Below are 18,350 nucleotides of genomic sequence, written 5' to 3'. Positions count from 1 at the left end.
CTGCCGAGCTAAACACAGAGCTGTTAGCTCAATTAATCCGATAAACGTAATCAGACAGATAGCCGTTGATAAATGTGTTTGCTGTAAGAAATGTGGAGGTGTTTACGGGAGGTGTTTACGCCCAAAGCCGGCCAGTGAGTAATTAGCTAGCGATAAGACACCTAGCGAATTACAATCACACTTCAATCTAACGTTAAGCTACTTGCTAAGCAATTGACTACATATGTTAACTACTGATATTATAAAGTGGAGAAGAACAATTACCCCATCCCATTTCAGAATTGAAAATAACAGCCGCGCGACTGTCACCGTGAGTGGCAAAACACAACACTACCACCAGCATTATCAATATGAGAATGAGCCATGTAGCTGGATGGCTAGCTATTAGCATAGGTGTGGATTTGAATCGAGGCTAGCTAGCTAGTTAACTAGCTAATGTTTAATCCACTATTGTGGACAGACCTAATTAAAATGCTAAACCGGCAACAGACAGATAACATGAAAAATGTGTCTGAACGCAAACCATTTTAGTTGTTGCGTGTTGTGTATGGCTAATGATCTCACAGACAGCCTGAAAATATCCACCCACCCGGTGTTTGTAGGATGTAACGACATAGCTAGCTAACGTTAGCTAGCAAGTTTGTGCCAATGGATTTACACCGCAGCACATCCCGACGTTACACCGGCTGAGAATGGCGTTCGTGTTACTCCCTCCCTGACACCATACTGAATAATTAGCTATACAATTAGCTAGGTACTGTAGGTACCTATTTACTTAGCCAAGATTAATAGCAAACGTTAGCTAGTTTAATTTAATGACAATGTAGCTAGGGCGAATCTGCTTACTGGAAATGTGTGATAATGGAGGGGCATGGTTGATCATATCTGAATGCTGACACACCCCAACAAAAACCGTAACGTTAGTCAGCTCATGCCCGGACAGTAACGACACATTAAAGTAAATCGCTTGCACCCAGACAGCCACACTAGCTAGTTACCGGCTATCTAGCTTAACTAATGCTAGCGAGATAGAACAGGTTGGTTGAGAGTAATGTTAGCTAATGGTGGCTAGCTAATTAGCTAGTTTTAGCGGTAGCCAGCTAACTTTAGTTAGCTAGCCAGCTATTACACAGCTAGTTTAGCTAACACCAGGTTGAACACAACTTCATAAACAATACACCTCTTTCGAGAATATACAACTACAAAATTGGAAAATCTACACTCGGCATTGATATTATAGTTAGTCAATCAAACTATATTGTGTATTTACAGATTACAACTTACATGGGCGCTGAGAGGATTGTGTTGATGACCGTTCATTTCTCCCGATGGAACACGCCCACGATGACGTCAAATAGTTTTTTCAACGTAGGTCGTGATGGGGCAACTCGTCTGACCATAGAACGTCTGACAGCGACAGCGACAGCGACAGACACTTACTTTTATTTTGATAAGGAGAAGACAAATCGCCTGAGAAGATACTGCAATATTCTAATGTAAAAGGTTAAAAGCTATATATATATATATATATATATATATATATATATATATATATATATATATATATATATATAGCACATTATTTTTTATTATATTTGTATGTATGTACAGGTAGCTGCCAAAATAAAGAGAACACTTGAGAAAATAATAATAATATGCCATTTAGCATACGCTTTTATCCAAAGCGACATACAGTCATGTGTGCATACATTTTTACGTATGGGTGGTCCCGGGGATCGAACCCACTACCCTGGCATTACAAGCGCCATGCTCTACCAATTGAGCTACAGAGGACTATTTTATTCCAAAATGAGGGATAAAAATGATATTAAAAGCAGGTGCTTCCACACAGGTGTGGTTTCTGATTTAATTAAGCAATTAACATCCCATCATGCTTAGAGTTGTGTACAAAAATACCCATTTGCCCATTATTTTGGCTACCATGGCTAGAAGAAAATATCTCAGTGACTTTGAAAGAGGGGTCTCACAGAAGCATACAGGGTTTAAAGTGTGTGTTTTATTTGTCACATGCACAAGCACAATGAAATGCTTAACTTATGAACCCTTCCCAACAATGCAGTGTTCTATATCAAAAAGTATAACAAAAAAAAACGTTTAAAAAACACGAGAAATAAGAAACATTAAAGTAAACAGGGCGGCAGGTAGCTTAGTGGTTAAGAGCGTTGTGCCAGTAACCGAAAGGTCGCTGGTTCTAATCCCCGAGCCGACTAGGTGAAAAATCTGTCGATGTGCCCTTGAGCAAGGCACTTAACCCTCTGGATAAGAGCGTCTGCTAAATGACTAAACAAAAATTTAAAAAAAAAAAAAATGGAGAGTGTGAGCTATATACAGGGTCAGTAGCAAAATTACACTGTGCAGGGATACTGGAGTAATTGAGGTGTACATGTAGGCAGGGATTAGGAGGAAGTGACTGGTAGCATAATTAATAACACATAGCAGTGTAAACAGGGCTGAAAAGTGACTGGTAACAGGAATATATAAATACTATGGTAATATATACAGTGCATTCGGAAAGTATTCAGACCCCTTGACTCTTTCCACATTTTGTTACGTTACAGCCTTATTCTAAAATTAATTAAACCGTTTTTTTTCCTTCATCAATCTAAACACAATACCCCATAATGACAAAGCAAAAACAGGTTTGTAGAAATTTTTGCAAATGTATTACAAATTAAAAACTTAAATACCGCATTTATATAAGTATTCAGACCCTTTACTCAGTACTTTCTTGAAGCACCTTTGGCAGCAATTACCACCTTGAGTCTTCTTGGGTATGACTCTACAAGCTTGGCACACCTGTATTTGTGGAGTTTCTCCCATTCTTCTCTGCAGATCCTCTCAAGCTCTGTCAGGCTGGATGGGGAACGCCGCTGCACAGCTATTTTCAGGTCTCTCCAGAGATGTTCGATAGGGTTCAAGTCCAGGCTCTGGCTGGGCCACTCAAGGACATTCAGAGACTTGTCCCAAAGCCACTCCTGCGTTGTCTTGGCTGCATGCTTAGGGTTATTGTCCTGTTGGAAGGTGAACCTTCGCCCCAGTCTGAGGTCCTGAGCGCTCTGGAGCAGGTTTATATCAAGGATCTCTCTGTACTTTGCGCCGTTTATCTTTCCCAAGATCCTGAGTAGTCTCCCAGTCCCTGCCGCTGAAAAACATCCCCACAGCATGATGCTGCCACCACCATGCTTCACCGTAGGGATGGTGCCAGGTTTCCTCCAGACGTGATGCTTGGCATTCAGGCCAAAGAGTTCAATCTTGGTTTCATCAGACCAGAGAATCTTGTTTCTCATGGTCTGAGAGTCCTTTAGGTGCCTTTTGGCAAACTCCAATGGGCTGTCAAGTGACTTTTACTGAGGAGTGGCTTCCGTCTGGCCACTCTACCATAAAGGCCTGATTAGTGGAGTGCTGGAGAGATGGTTGTCCTTCTGGAGGGTTCTCCCATCTCCACAGAGGAACTCTGGAGCTCTGTCAGAGTGACCATCGGGTTCTTGGTCACCTCCCTGACCAAGGCCCTTCTCCCCCGATTGCTGTTTGGCCGGGCAGCCAGCTCTAGGAAGAGTCTTGGTGGTTCCAAATTTCTTCCATTTAAGAATGACGGAGGCCACTGTGTTCTTGGGGACCTTTAACGCTGCAGGAATTTTTTGGTACCCTTCCCCAGATCTGTGCCTCGACACAATACTGTCTCGTAGCTCTACAGACAATTCCTTCGACCTCATGGCCTGGTTTTTGATCTGACATGTACTGTCAACTCTGGGAGCTTATATAGACAATTGTCGTGGAAATTACCACCAGGGACACCTGAAGTCAATCTTAAATTAATCATTCTTTATTATCAGCAAGCTGGAGATGTTCCAACAAACTAAATGTACCAAGTAGTACACGTCTGTCAGGAGCTCCGCCGGGGCAGTCCCGTTAGTTCTCTTATAAGTTATATTTGTATGATTTAGCTTATTCATTATTCATAATTAATTCATAATTAACGTTTGGTTCATGCATGTGACCGACCAATACCTCACGAGGCTTCTTCTCTCCAAGCTGAGACCTTCAAACTGAGACACCCCTTTCAGTTCTCAAAACAATGTTCTGGGTGTACTGCCAAATTGCTTATACTGATAGTGAGGATTCCTCCCAGGCACAATCAATCAGTCACATGCATGAACCCAGTTAAATTGGTTATTAGAAAAGCACAAACATAACATTTTCCTTCACACAGGTGTGTGTCTTTCCAAATCATGTCCAATCATTTGAATTTACCACAGGTGGACTTCATTCAAGTTGTAGAAACATCTCAAGGATGATCAATGGAAACAGGATGCAACTGAGTTCAATTTCGAGTCTCATAGTAGAGGGTTTGAATACTTATGTAAATAAGGTATTTCTAAAAACCTGTTTTCACTTAGTCATTTACGGGGAATTGTGTGTAGATTGATCAGGAAAAAAATAATTGAATCCATTTTAGAATAAGGCTGTAACGTAACAAAATGTGGAAAAAGTCAAGGGGTCTGAATACTTTCTGAATGCACTGTACATGTAAACATGAGTAATAGTGACCAGTAGCAGGATAAATAGATAGATACTAGTTAGCAGCAGCGTAGATGTGAGGGTGTGTGTGTGTGTGTAAGTTTGTGGCGTCAGTAATAAGTGTGTGAGTGAGGGTATATGTGACTGTGTGTATGTGAGTATGTGTGTGTGCGTGTGAGTAAGAGTGACAGTGAAGGTGTGTGTGTCTGAGTGGGTATAGACTTGTGGATGGGCATAGAGTCAGTGTGGATAGTCTGTGGGAGAGGGAGAGCAGTAGTTGTTAGCCATTTAACAGTGTTATGGCCAGGAGATAGAAGCTGTTTAGGAGTCTGTTGGTCTGAGCCTTGATGCACTGGTACCGCCTGCTGGACAGGAGCATGGAGAACAGTCCATGTCTTGGGTGGCTGGAGTCTTTGGCAATTTCTCAGGCCTTTCTCAGACACTCCTGGCGTGTACGTCCTGGATGGCTGGGAGCTCACCCCCAGTGATGCACTGGGCCGCCGCACCACCCTCTGTAGGACCTTCTGGTTGAGGGATGGGCATTTGTCATACCAGACGGTAATACAACCAGTCAGGATGCTCTCAATGGTGCAGCTGTAAAAGTTCCTGAGGATCTGAGAGGACCATGTTAAGTTCTCAGTGATGTGGACAACAAGGAACTTGAAGCTCTTGACCCTCTCCACTGCAGACCCGTCGATGTTTCCTATAGTCCATGATCAGCTCCTTGGCCTTGTTGTCGTTGAGGGAGAGGTTGTTGTCCTGGCACCATACTGCCAGGTCTCTGACATCCTCCCTGTAAGCTGTCTCACCATGTGTGTGTGTCTCAGTCCCCAGATCTCAACCCAAATTAACCCAAAAACACCAAATGATAGAATATGGTGTCGCAACCCTCCAATAGAGTTCCAGACAATTGTAGAATCTATGCCAAGACACTTTGAAGCAGTTCTGGTGGCTCGTGGCCCTATTAAGACACTTTATGTTGGAGTTTCCTTTATTTTGGCAGTTACCTGTATATTGGTACTTAGTTGTATAGTTGTATTAGTTGTAGCAATAGTTTTATTAGTTGGTCAATTAGATTCTAGGTCTATTACATTAATTAGACAGTAGCTAGTTGCCATATTATTCTTGTTACAAAGTATTGTTTTGTTTATCAGACACTCTTGAAAATGAGATGATGCATCTCAAGAGAGTACATTTTCTTTCATTAACTTTGGTGCAATTTTTCACAAGTATGTGGAACATTTTCACAACGAAGCACAAAAACCTAAACAGAGCCTCAAAATGGCTCATGTTAAAAAATTCTAAGAACATTATCAATTGACTGAGTACAACAAACAAATTCACAAAGTCACTTGTTCACTGCACCAAACCACTCTTTCAGTTTGGATGCATATTCAATCTAAGTATCTGCTTTTCAAAATGCAATATTCACTTTACTTTTGATATGATTTTCTTGTCATTTGTTAACAATACAATGAACTATCACTTAATCAAACTGCTCAAAACTGTTAACTACTAAACCAAAATTATGTAGTGCCTAGTTAACGTATATAGTTTGATAACTGCTGAACACTGTAAATGTCTGTCTATATTTGTACCTCATAAATGTATCAATTTGACATCAATTTATGTTAGAAGCTAAAATCAAATCATACACGGAGTGTACAAAACATTAGGAACATGGATGGTGGACCATTCTTGATACACAGGGGAAACTGTTGAGCGTTAAAATCCCAGCAGCGTTGCAGTTCTTGACACACTCATACCGGTGCACCTGGTTCAAAGGCACAACTCTTTTGTCCTACCCATTCGCCCTCTGAATGGCACACATACACAATCCATGTCTCAATGCTTAAATATCCTTCTTTAATCTGTCTCCTCCTCTTCATCTACACTGATTGAAGTGTATTTAACAGGTGACCTCAATAAGGGATCATAGCTTTCACCTGGGTCACCCGATCAGTCATGGAAAGAGCAGGTGTTCCTAATGTTTTGTACACTCAGAATATATGGACGTGGCTGTAAATACTACATCATCCTTCTCCATCAGCCAGTGTGCTTCAATAGGACAAAGTGGAAAGAGTCACTTATGTGCTACCATTTGAAATTATAGTGTAGTGTACAATGCACTGCTGAAATACCTGGGTTGCACAGGAGGTTGGTGGAAGGGCTCATAGTAATGGCCGGAACGGAGTAAATGGAATGGGTAATCGAACTAATCAAACACATGATTTCCATGGGTTTGAAACCATTCCAATTACTCCATTCCAGCCATTATTATGAGCCTTCCTCCCCTCAGCAGCCTCCTGTGAACAATATATTCCACTCATTATTTGAATTCAAGCTGATGAATTTTGTCAAGCAGAGAGACAGGCGATACTGTATCAGTTGACAAGTCACATAGAAAAGGTGATCTTGTACAATGTTGCATGGGGCCGAAATGGCATACAACACCTTGCTATGTTTTTACAGTAGCCAACTGCTTTACAATACCCCTATTTCTGATGATTTGTCCTACATATGTACTGTATAAGGATTAAGAAACTGTAAGACTGACATATTTCTCAACATGCTCACAACCTGCTATTGGATACAAAAAATGTATTGCATGTCAAGTTATATTCAAATACTGTATGGGAAATTATATTTACCCGTCACGCCCTGGCTCTGGGGACACTTGTATGTTGAGCCAGGGTGTGAGTTTCCTTTGTGTATTCTAGTTGTTGTATTTCTATGTTGGCCAGAGTGGTTCTCAATCAGAGGCAACGAGTGTCAGCTGTTGCTGGTTGTCTCTGATTGGGAACCATATTTAGACAGGCTGTTTTCCCACAGTGGTTGTGGGATCTTGTTCCAATTAGGTTTGTGTTTAAACCGAGGACGTCACGTTATCGTTTGTTGTTTTGTTCGTGTGATTACTCGTATAATAAAAATATGTTAACCTTCCACGCTGTGCCTTGGTCCTCTGTTCCCAACGATCGTGACATTACCATCTATTATTCTTTCTATTCAGCACTTCAAAAAGTATAGTTTTGAAATGTGTATTTTGTATTTTTTTCTATTCGATTAAATGGTAGTTAAAATGACTAAATGGGGAGCCTATCATTCATTATCTGATGTAATGGTATTTCACGGAAAACTTAGATTTTGCATGAATAATTCAGGGTTGAAAGATGTGTGAAAACCCAACAAATGCATAATAAAAGGTTCTTAAGATAGGGGGAATTACATGTGTTATCCGTTTAGAGTTGTGTACTTAGAGTTTTGAAAATGTACCACTAACATCTGAAAAATATGCCAAAGTGATAGAACTTTAAATAGAATTGGAAAAATCTACATTCGAAAAGTGTTACAGTGTGTGTGTGTCTGTGTGCCACATGCACATATTAGCTGGACTTTAATTCACATTGATAAAGTCAACAGGCACAGTAGATGGCACACATCTCACACAGCCTATATTTCTTAGCACAGCAAAACCCCAACTCTCCCGTCACATACAGTATGTTACCGAGGTCAACACATCACCCATTTCTACATTGAATAGGGTATAGCAAGAGGATGGCAGTATTCCACTAGCCACGAGACTCAAGCCATGGACCAGTGGATACCCAACTTGTTTTGAGCAGTGAACTACATACTGACCCATTTCTTTCCTTTGCAGAAGTGGCCCTTGAGCATGACAGGTGTGCAGTACATTAATCCACAAAAGCTAGTGGTACTCTGTACCATAATATAAGAGATGCAATAGCTCAGTGAACTCATTGTAATTGCTTTGGGAGAAAGAGCTGATAGATGCATTGAAAATCAATTGTTCCCTTTATGCAATGTTGACTAGGAGAACCATGCAGGCTTCATCAGTCCAGAGGACCCCACTCTGCCTAACAGTATACCCAAGTGTATTTATTTTGCATTTCACAAGGCATGGTTGGCAATTGTAGATTCCTGCTGTTGAAAGAAATGTGTGATTAGAATGAAACTTTAATTGTTATTTGTGTAAATAGTACATTAGATAATTACACAAAATGAGTTACATTAGTAATAACTTTGCCTTTCCATAGGTTACTTCTTAGGGTTAGGATAATGATACGGGGCCATCCCACTTGGCACAGAAGTCAATTCAACGTCTAATCCACGTTGGTTCAACGTAATTTCATTGAAATGACGTGGAAACAAAGTTGATTCAACCAGTGTGTGCCCAGTGGGATTCCATAATGGGGAGGGAACTAAGGAGAGGCATACGGATTCCAGCTGTGAACTATCAGGTACTGGTCATATTGCATGAAGGGCTGCTTGGGTTGGGCCTGGGGAGTGGTGGCAGGGGTAGTGGTGGCATTAGTGGTAGCGGTGGTAGCAGGGCTGGCTGTAGTTGGAGCTGGAATGGTTGTTGGAGGAGTGGCTGACTTTTGACGGTAGGCGTAGGGGAAATCATTGTAATTGTATTTCTGGTTCTGGGGGTTCTTCTGGTCGTTAGCCAGTTGGCTGGCTGTGCAGGAGGGGGCTGTGGTTGGAGCTGTGGTGGGGGGTGCTGTTGGGATGGACGGTTGTTGAGGGGGAAACCCAGGGAAATTGTACTGGGAAACTGGTCGTACAGGGGGTATCCAGGCATTTGTGGGGCCTGGGGGTATCCAGGTTTTTGTGGGACCTGGAGATATCCTTTAGGTGGCATATGCAGGGCCTGGGTAGCAGGGTTAGGGGAATGAGTGTGTTTTACGATCTCTTCGCAGAAACGACAGTTACAGGGATGGTTTAAACAGCTTGATTGTCGTAGCAACTGCAGGGAAACTAGGCAGAAGGGAGGAGTGCTTCAAATACAGCAGTTCTGCAACATCTTTAATTGAGCCTCTCGTTCTCCTTAATTGCCAGCCTCAACACGTTACAGAAAGAGATTAACTGTATAGGAAGCGCTGGGGACAGGTCGTCTGGATACTGGACAGCCAATAAATTGGCAGATGCAAACAGGTTATAATATTTAGCGAACAACAGTCCTTGAGAGCTTGAACAATAAAAGCGTTTTGCGATTTTCGTTCATACTGGTGAACCGGCGTTTGAGTTGTGTGGTTGCAATATCAACAGTGCCTTATCTCTGGTATATGTTGGCATGCATCATTCAAGACTAAGTTTAAATTGTGTGAAGCGCAATGGACATATACTGTAATGCACAATGTCTCAGGAAAGATTGTCTGGGTTGGCAATACTCAGTATAGAAAACAGTCGGGCCTGCAACCTGGACCTACTGGCCGCGGTGAAAACATTTGCACACAAAAAAGGAGGACTTCAGGAGACAAGGGGAGTCTCTCAAGTTGTATTTAATTTGATTTAGGCCTAATTGAATTTACCTTCAATATTGCAGTCCATTTGTGTAGGCTATTAGCCAGACAAAACCCGCTGAGTTCAACAATAAATAGTGGCTGAATTTATCCTCAAGCCGATTAGGCAACTTGTTTCCTTATTGTTCGGCTATTTGAAGTTTATAAATAGCACCTAAATCGCAGCTAAAGACGGTATTTAACTATATATACAGTGGGGAGAACAAGTATTTGATACACTGCCGATTTTGCAGGTTTTCCTACTTACAAAGCATGTAGAGGTCTGTAATTTGTATCATAGGTACACTTCAACTGTGAGAGACGGAATCTAAAACAAAAATCCAGAAAATCACATTGTATGATTTTTAAGTAAATAATTTGCATTTTATTGCACGAGATAAGTATTTGATCACCTACCAACCAGTAAGAATTCCGGCTCTCACAGACCTGTTCGTTTTTCTTTAAGAAGCCCTCCTGTTCTCTACTCATTACCTGTATTATCTGCACCTGTTTGAACTCGTTACCTGTATAAAAGACCCCTGTCCACACACTCAATCAAACAGACTCCAACCTCTCCACAATGGCCAAGACCAGAGAGCTGTGTAAGGACATCAGGGATAAAATTGTAGACCTGCACAAGGCTGGGATGGGCTACAGGACAATAGGCAAGCAGCTTGGTGAGAAGGCAACAACTGTTGACGCAATTATTAGAAAATGGAAGAAGTTCAAGATGACGGTCAATCACCCTCGGTCTGGGGCTCCATGCAAGATCTCACCTCGTGGGGCATCAATGATCATGAGGAAGGTGAGGGATCAGCCCAGAACTACACGGCAGGACTTGGTCAATGACCTGAAGAGAGCTGGGACCACAGTCTCAAAGAAAACCATTAGTAACACACTACGCCATCATGGATTAAAATCCTGCAGCACACGCAAGGTCCCCCTGCTCAAGGCAGCGCATGTCCAGGCCCGTCTGAAGTTTGCCAATGACCATCTGGATGATCCAGAGGAGGAATTGGAGAAGGTCATGTGGTCTGATGAGACAAAAATAGAGCTTTTTGGTCTAAACTCCACTCGCCGTGTTTGGAGGAAGAAGAAGGATGAGTACAACCCCAAGAACACCATCCCAACCGTGAAGCATGGAGGTGGAAACATCATTCTTTGGGGATGCTTTTCTGCAAAGGGGACAGGACGACTGCACCGTATTGAGGGGAGGATGGATGGGGCCATGTATCGCGAGATCTTGGCCAACAACCTCCTTCCCTCAGTAAGAGCATTGAAGATGGGTCGTGGCTGGGTCTTCCAGCATGACAATGACCCGAAACACACAGCCAGGGCAACTAAGGAGTGGCTCCGTAAGAAGCATCTCAAGGTCCTGGAGTGGCCTAGCCAGTCTCCAGACCTGAACCCAATAGAAAATCTTTGGAGGGAGCTGAAAGTCCGTAATGCCCAGCGACAGCCCCGAAACCTGAAGGATCTGGAGAAGGTCTGTATGGAGGAGTGGGCCAAAATCCCTGCTGCAGTGTGTGCAAACCTGGTCAAGACCTACAAGAAACGTATGATCTCTGTAATTGCAAACAAAGGTTTCTGTACCAAATATTAAGTTCTGCTTTTCTGATGTATCAAATACTTATGTCATGCAATAAAATGCAAATTAATTACTTAAAAATCATACAATGTGATTTTCTGGATTTTTGTTTTAGATTCCGTCTTTCACAGTTGAAGTGTACCTATGATAACAATTACAGACCTCTACATGCTTTGTAAGTAGGAAAACCTGCAAAATCGGCAGTGTATCAAATACTTGTTCTCCCCACTGTAGTACACTGCATAATGAAACAATCCCTAGTAAGCTAGTGTTTTGAGAGTGGACTGACTGTATTATTTGGCATTAATAGACTGGTTTTAAGCACAACAACTTTCTATCCAAGCTGGGAGAGAGTGCGAAGACGGCTCATGTCATGCAGGTTCAGGTAGCCTCTACATGACAGCTGTATATTCTAAAATATCAATTGGTAGCTGATTTTAATTTAAAAAATTAAAATTAAATTAAAATTAATTAGACAACGTGCAAGGTTTTAATTTCCAACTTTAATTACTGAAAAAGTAATTACATATTAATCCCACAAGACAGCAGTCTAAAAGTGCAGCATTGCGACACCGTGTGTAGCTTCGTGAAATGTTAGGCTTCACATGAGAAAATGAGGACCAAATAGGCCTACCAATAAACATTTCACCATTAGCTAAAGCAAATATATGCCCTGGCACCATAAAAAGCCTATCATCGATTCGATAGGCATGCAGCCGCGTAGACATAGCAATTGCAGCACCATGGACAGCGATCGGTAGTCTACTTTGTGAGTGGCTGTCTGGCTGACACATTCGATTATTATAATAATCGCCGACCTTGCGTTGGGCCCAGAGAAATTGCGTTACGATAGTGCTCTTCATACAATCAAAACAACTGCAACTCACACTGAACACATCTAATACTAAAGTATTAAACTGCCCTGGCGGCAACAGGGAATCAAGTTGCAAGGAGTTCTGCAGACAATTCCAAGAATGGGGGCCATTAACACTGAAAGCGGATCTACCTAGGCTACGGATCAGTGGAACCTGGAGAGTAACCTATCCCTGTGAACAGGTTTGGTGTCTCATATTTTTTCATTTTAACAGTGAAGTGAGGTATGTTGGGAGCTTTGTAAACAAAATGAAGTGATCTACGAGACTTTAGTAATCGACATTCTGATACAGGATGCAGTGATGAGTATTAAACCTATTCATATATTTGACAACTTTGATTTTTACTCCATTACATTCCTAAAGAAAATATGTACTTTTTACTCCCATACATTTCGAATGCTTAACAAAAAACTGTCAAATTCACACATTTATCAAGAGAACGTGCGGTCATCACTAATGTCTCTGATATGGCGGACTCACTAAAGACAAATGCTTAATCTGTAAATTATGTCTGAGTGTTAGAGTGCCTTTGGCTATCCAGAAATACAACAAATAACATTTTAAAAAATACAATCGTGCTTTCTGGTTTGCTTAATATAAGGAACTTGAAATTATATATATCATTTACTTTTACTATTGATACTTAGGTATATTTTAGCAAATACAATTACTTTTGGTACTTAAGTATATTTAAAACCAAATACGTTTAGACTTTTACTCAAGTAGTATTTTACTGGGTGACTTTCGTTTTTACTTGAGTCATTTTCTATTAAGGTATCTTTACTTTTACTCAAGTATGCCAATTGGGCACTTTTTCCACCACTGAAAAAACAGATAAGACTCAGGAAATAACAAAGGTAAAATGTGACCATTTTCTCTCACTTCCATTAATGACCACAAGACTGGGATAAAAATTGTCTGACTTGCGCCTACATGTCGACTGCATGAACCTTACAGCAATCATATGATCAAAGCTCATGAATTTTCGACTGAAGTCGACTTACATTTTATGCAGTTGCTCCTCACCAGATGCAACTAGTGGCCATCGTCTGCATTGTGAGAGGCACAATTTGGCACAACTAATCATTAGAATGTTTTTGTTTGACCCACCCGAACGGGACCAAAGACATGACTAAACAGGAAGCAACTATGCCGCGATTCATATACAGTATATACGGTGGATATGTACAAATGAGTGTGATATTTTGAGTCTCTCTCTCCCCAATTGATCGTACAATGTACACACACACTACCGTTCAAAAGTTTTAGAACACCTCAAGGGTTTTTCAAGGGTTTTTCTTTATTTTTACTATTTTCTACATTGTAGAATAATAGTGAAGACATCAAAACTATATAACACATATGGAATCATGTAGTAACCAAAAAAGTGTTAAACAAATCAAAATATATTTTATATTTGAGATTATTCAAATAGCCACCCTTTGCCTTGATGACAGCTTTGAACACTCTTGGCATTCTCTCAACCAGCTTCATGAGGTAGTCACCTGGAATGCATTTCAATTAACAGGTGTGCCTTCTTAAAAGTTAATTTGTCAAAAAAATTTCCTTCTTAATGCGTTTGTGCCAATCAGTTGTGTTGTGACAAGGTAGGGAGTATACAGAAAATAGCCCTATTTGGTAAAAGAGCAAGTCCATATTATGGCAAGAACAGCTCAAATATGCAAAGAGACTTCACTTTAAGACATTAAGGTCAGTCAATACGGAACATTTCAAGAACTTTGAAAGTTTCTTTAAGTGCAGTCGCAAAAACCATCAAGCACTATGATGAAACTGGCTCTCATGAGGACCGCCACAGGATTGGAAGCCCCAGAGTTACCTCTGCTGCAGAGGATAAGTTCATTAGAGTTACCAGCCTCAGAAATTACAGCCCAAATAAATGCTTCACAGAGTTCAAGTAACAGACACATCTCAACATCAACTGTTCAGAGGGGAATGTGTGAATCAGACCTTCATGGTCGAATTGCTACAAAGAAACCACTACTAAAGGACACCAATAATAAGAAGAGACTTGCTTAGGCCAAGAAACACGAGCAATGGACGTAAGACGGGTGGAAATTTGGTCCTTTGGTCTGGAGTCCAAATTGGAGACTTTTGGTTCCAACTGCCGTGTCATTTGATCTCCGCATGTGTATTTCCCACCGTAAGGCATGGAGGAGGAGGTTTTATGGTGTGGGGTTACTTTGCTGGTGACACTGTGATTTATTTAGAATTCAAGGCACACTTAACCAGCATGGCCACCACAGCATTCTGCAGCGATACACCATCCCATCTGGCTTGGGCTTAGTGGGACTATCATTTGTTTTCAACAGGACAATGACACACCACACCTCCAGGCTGTGTAAGGGCTATTTTACCAAGAAGGAGAGGGATGGAGGGCTGCATTAGATGACCTGGCCTCCACAATCCCTTGACCTCAACCAAATTGAGATGGTTTGGGATGAGTCGGACCGGAGAGTGAAGGAAAAGCAGCCAACAAGTGCTCAGCATATGTGGGAACTACTTCAAGACTGTTGGAAAAGCATTCCAGGTGAAGCTGGTTGATAGAATGCCAAGAGTGTGCAAAGCTGTCATCAAGGCAAAGGGTGGCTATTTGAAGAATCTTAAATATAAAATATATATATTTGTTTAACACTTTTTTGGTTACTACATGATTCCATATGTGTTATTTCATAGTTTTGATGTCTTCACTATTATTCTACAATGTAGAAAATAGTACAAATAAAGAAAAACCCTTGAATGAGTAGGTGTTCTAAAACTTTTGGCTGGTACTTTTGGAGCTCTCCCCCCTTTGACCTTAAGGGTCATTGCGTCGTTGCTGTTACCGATGGCCCCATGCGCTGGAGTTTAGCATCCAACTTGTGCCATTCTAGGAAAGAAAACGAATAAACAGGGTCTGTAAAGGCTAAAACATTTTCCTTCTTTAAAGGGGCAATCTGTGATTCAAACAACAAAGTGGCACCTTGCCACTTTCTTGGTAAACAGCTGAGGTATGGTGCTGGACTAGGGCCGGATTACCAAACAGGCACGTAAGGCACGTGCCCTGGGGCCTCCTGTGCCTGGGGCCCCGACCTCCAAGGGGTCCCCAGATAGCATACGAACACATCAGTTAAGGACCCCTTGGATGTCGGCTCTTAAGCCATGGCAAAATGTGTAGAATTGGAAGAAATTTGCTTTACAACTGCAACATTTTCTCTCAGCCTCTTGGCAAAATATGTAGAATAGCAGAAGAAATTGCTATAAAATTGCTCAATTCTCTCAGCCTCTTTGCAAAATGTGTAGAATAGCATGTTATTAGCTATAAAACTGCAACATTTTCTCTCAGCCTCATGGCAAAATGTGTAGAATAGCATGAGATTAGCTATTAAACTGCAAAAAAAATCTCTGCTCGTGGCAAAATACAGTGCATTCGGAAAGTTTTCAGACCCCATCTCTTTTTCCACATTTTGTTATGTTACAGCCTTATGCTAAAATGGATTAAATAAAACATTTTCCTTATCAATCTACACATAATACCCCATAATGACGAAGCGAAAACAGGTTTTTAGACATTTTTGCAAATGTATTAAAAAAACTAAAGCAGAAATACTTTATTTACATAAGTATTCAGACCCTTTGCTATGTTTCAGATTATTTTGTGTTGTGAAGCTAGCAACAATAAGGATTAGCCACAATAGTGGATAAATACAAACAGTGGAATCATGCCATGTTTAGATTAGATCATGCTAAACAACTTTGGAGTGTTGGAATGTGGAGCAATGAAATGGAGTAACAGTCTACTCAGTGACACCCACAGAACACAACTGTGAAGAGTTTACACAAATATTAGCGTTGTAGCTCTTATTGAGGGACATTGACTGTGGGAAATCACCCCAGTCAGCCTATTTTGCATATTGACATTCATATTGCACTGTTCAGCCTTACCTAAGGATTGTAGATCAATTAAATGGGGCATCAGTCTACTCAGTACTCAAGTGCTTTTCCCCCCAAAGTCCTCCTCAGAGTTTTCAGACTCCAAAACATCCACGTTGTATTGTTTTTCCTCTGGAATAGTGTTCAATACACATTCAGTGCATTCAGAAAGTATTCAGACCCCTTGACTTTTTCCACATTTTGTTACGTTACAGCCTTATTCTAAAATTGATTAAATAATATTTGTTCCTCATCAATCTACACATAATACCCCATAATGGTTTTTACAAACTTTTGCAAATGTATTAAAAATAAAAAACAGAAATATCTTATTTACATAAGTATTCAGAACCTTTGCTATGAGACTCGAAATTGAGCTCAGATGCATCCTGTTTTCATTGATCATCCTTGAGATGTTTCTACAACTTGATTGGAGTCCACCTGTGGTAAATTAAATTGATTGGACATGTTTTGGAAAGGCACACATCTGTCTATATAAGGTCCCACAGTTGACAGTGCATGTCAGAGCAAAAACCAAGCCATGAGGTCGAAGGAATTGTCCGTAGAGCTCCGAGACAGGATTGTGTCAAGGCACAAATCTGGGGAAGGGTACCAAAAACATTCTGCAGCATTAAAGGTCCCCAAGAACACAGTGGTCTCCATCATTCTTAAATGGAAGAAGTTTGGAACACCAAGACTCTTCCTAGAGCTTGCTGCCCGGCCAAACTGAGCAATCTGGGGAGAAGGGCCTTGGTCAGGGAGGTGACCAAGAACCTGATGGTCACTCTGACAGAGCTCCAGAGTTCCTCTGTGGAGATGGGTATTGTGTGTCCATTTTAGAATAAGGCTGTAACGTAACAAAATGTGGAAAAAGTCAAGGGGTCTGAATACTTTCCGAATGCACTGTATATAGAATTGCAGGAACTTAACTTTGTTTGTAACCAGATGTGGGTGACACTTTTCGAAAGTTCATTTTTCTAATGTTATTTATTTGAAATTTAGCAGGATGAACTCTTGAGATGCATCATCTCTTTTTCAAGTCTCCAATTATTTTATTTTTTAAAATAAACAATACTTAGTGACAAGAACTACTAATGACTAACCATCCATGAGATCAAAATGATAGTTCTAACCAGGTGTTGAAGCTATACAGCATTTTAGTATTATGCTACATGATTTACAAACAAATGTAAAACAAGCATATATGTTTGGTTCTGATGGGGTAAAACAGTTTAACTAAACTCATGTACCAATTCCAGATTACCCCAATTATTTTCAAATAAAAAATCAGGCCTTGTGACTTACCTTGAGATGCAGGTTGGTCGGCCTGATAACCAGCGTCAAATGCAAATGTCAGAGATCTGTTTTGAGTCTTAATGCTGTCAGATGCGGCTGATTCATCTTTGGTGCTACCGAGACCTACCCTTCTCAGTTGGACATTATTACCAACTATAAGCCTCCCGGAACGGACAGTCGGATCAGTTTTGTTATATTTTGGCACAGGAATGCTTGTGTCTGGAATCTGTCGATAGCAAGGCATTACAACAGAGCTCAGCGTCGCTGTCACCATAAAGTGCAATAAAGGATGTTTCCACGACATCACACTTCTAATCGTTTTTTGCATGCTGGCGCACACACAATTCTGTTTAATTGAGCTCGTTTGTATGAACAGACTGAGGACTCTGCTAGAAGTTGCCCCAAATCTAAACCGCTTACCTAATTGAGCAAGGCACTTAACCTCCCACAACAACAGCTCCCCGGACGTCCAGTGTCGCAGACCCCGCACCTCTCCAAAACCTGTACAGTATGTGTGTCCTTCGGAGGGGTTTGGTTAAAAGTCACATTTCGTTTGGCCCTTGTGTGCAATTGTGTAATAAAGTGATCTTAATCGTAATCTTTTACTGAAATTCATAATGAGATGGTAAAAATATCACAACGAACATTATAACTTTAGAATACAAATACAAAATCATAAGTACACTTCTTTAACTGAAATATTTATTAAGAGAACATCGAGTTAAAGTACAGTCAGTGAATTTAACATAGAGAGCTGAATATTTTCATATCTTATATATGACTTTATCAAACTTCTGATGAGTGGTGATGTTCCCCTGC

General features: G+C 40.9%; 1 protein-coding gene across 1 annotated transcript in view; it reads right to left on the bottom strand.

Annotated features, from left to right (window-relative positions):
• tmcc1b (transmembrane and coiled-coil domain family 1b) overlaps nt 1-1,340 on the bottom strand; it is a 29,666-nt gene extending 28,326 nt beyond the window's left edge. Inside the window, exon 1 of the mRNA XM_084172864.1 lies at nt 1,285-1,340. The gene's annotated coding sequence lies outside the window, so the exon portion shown is untranslated. The remainder of the gene's footprint in view (nt 1-1,284) is intronic.
• Nucleotides 1,341-18,350: the final 17,010 nt, after the last annotated feature.

The sequence above is a fragment of the Coregonus lavaretus genome (genome assembly GCF_964263955.1).
Source record: "Coregonus lavaretus genome assembly, chromosome: 12".
NCBI lineage: Eukaryota > Metazoa > Chordata > Actinopteri > Salmoniformes > Salmonidae > Coregonus > Coregonus lavaretus.
This window is presented reverse-complemented; position numbering and strand designations above follow the sequence as displayed.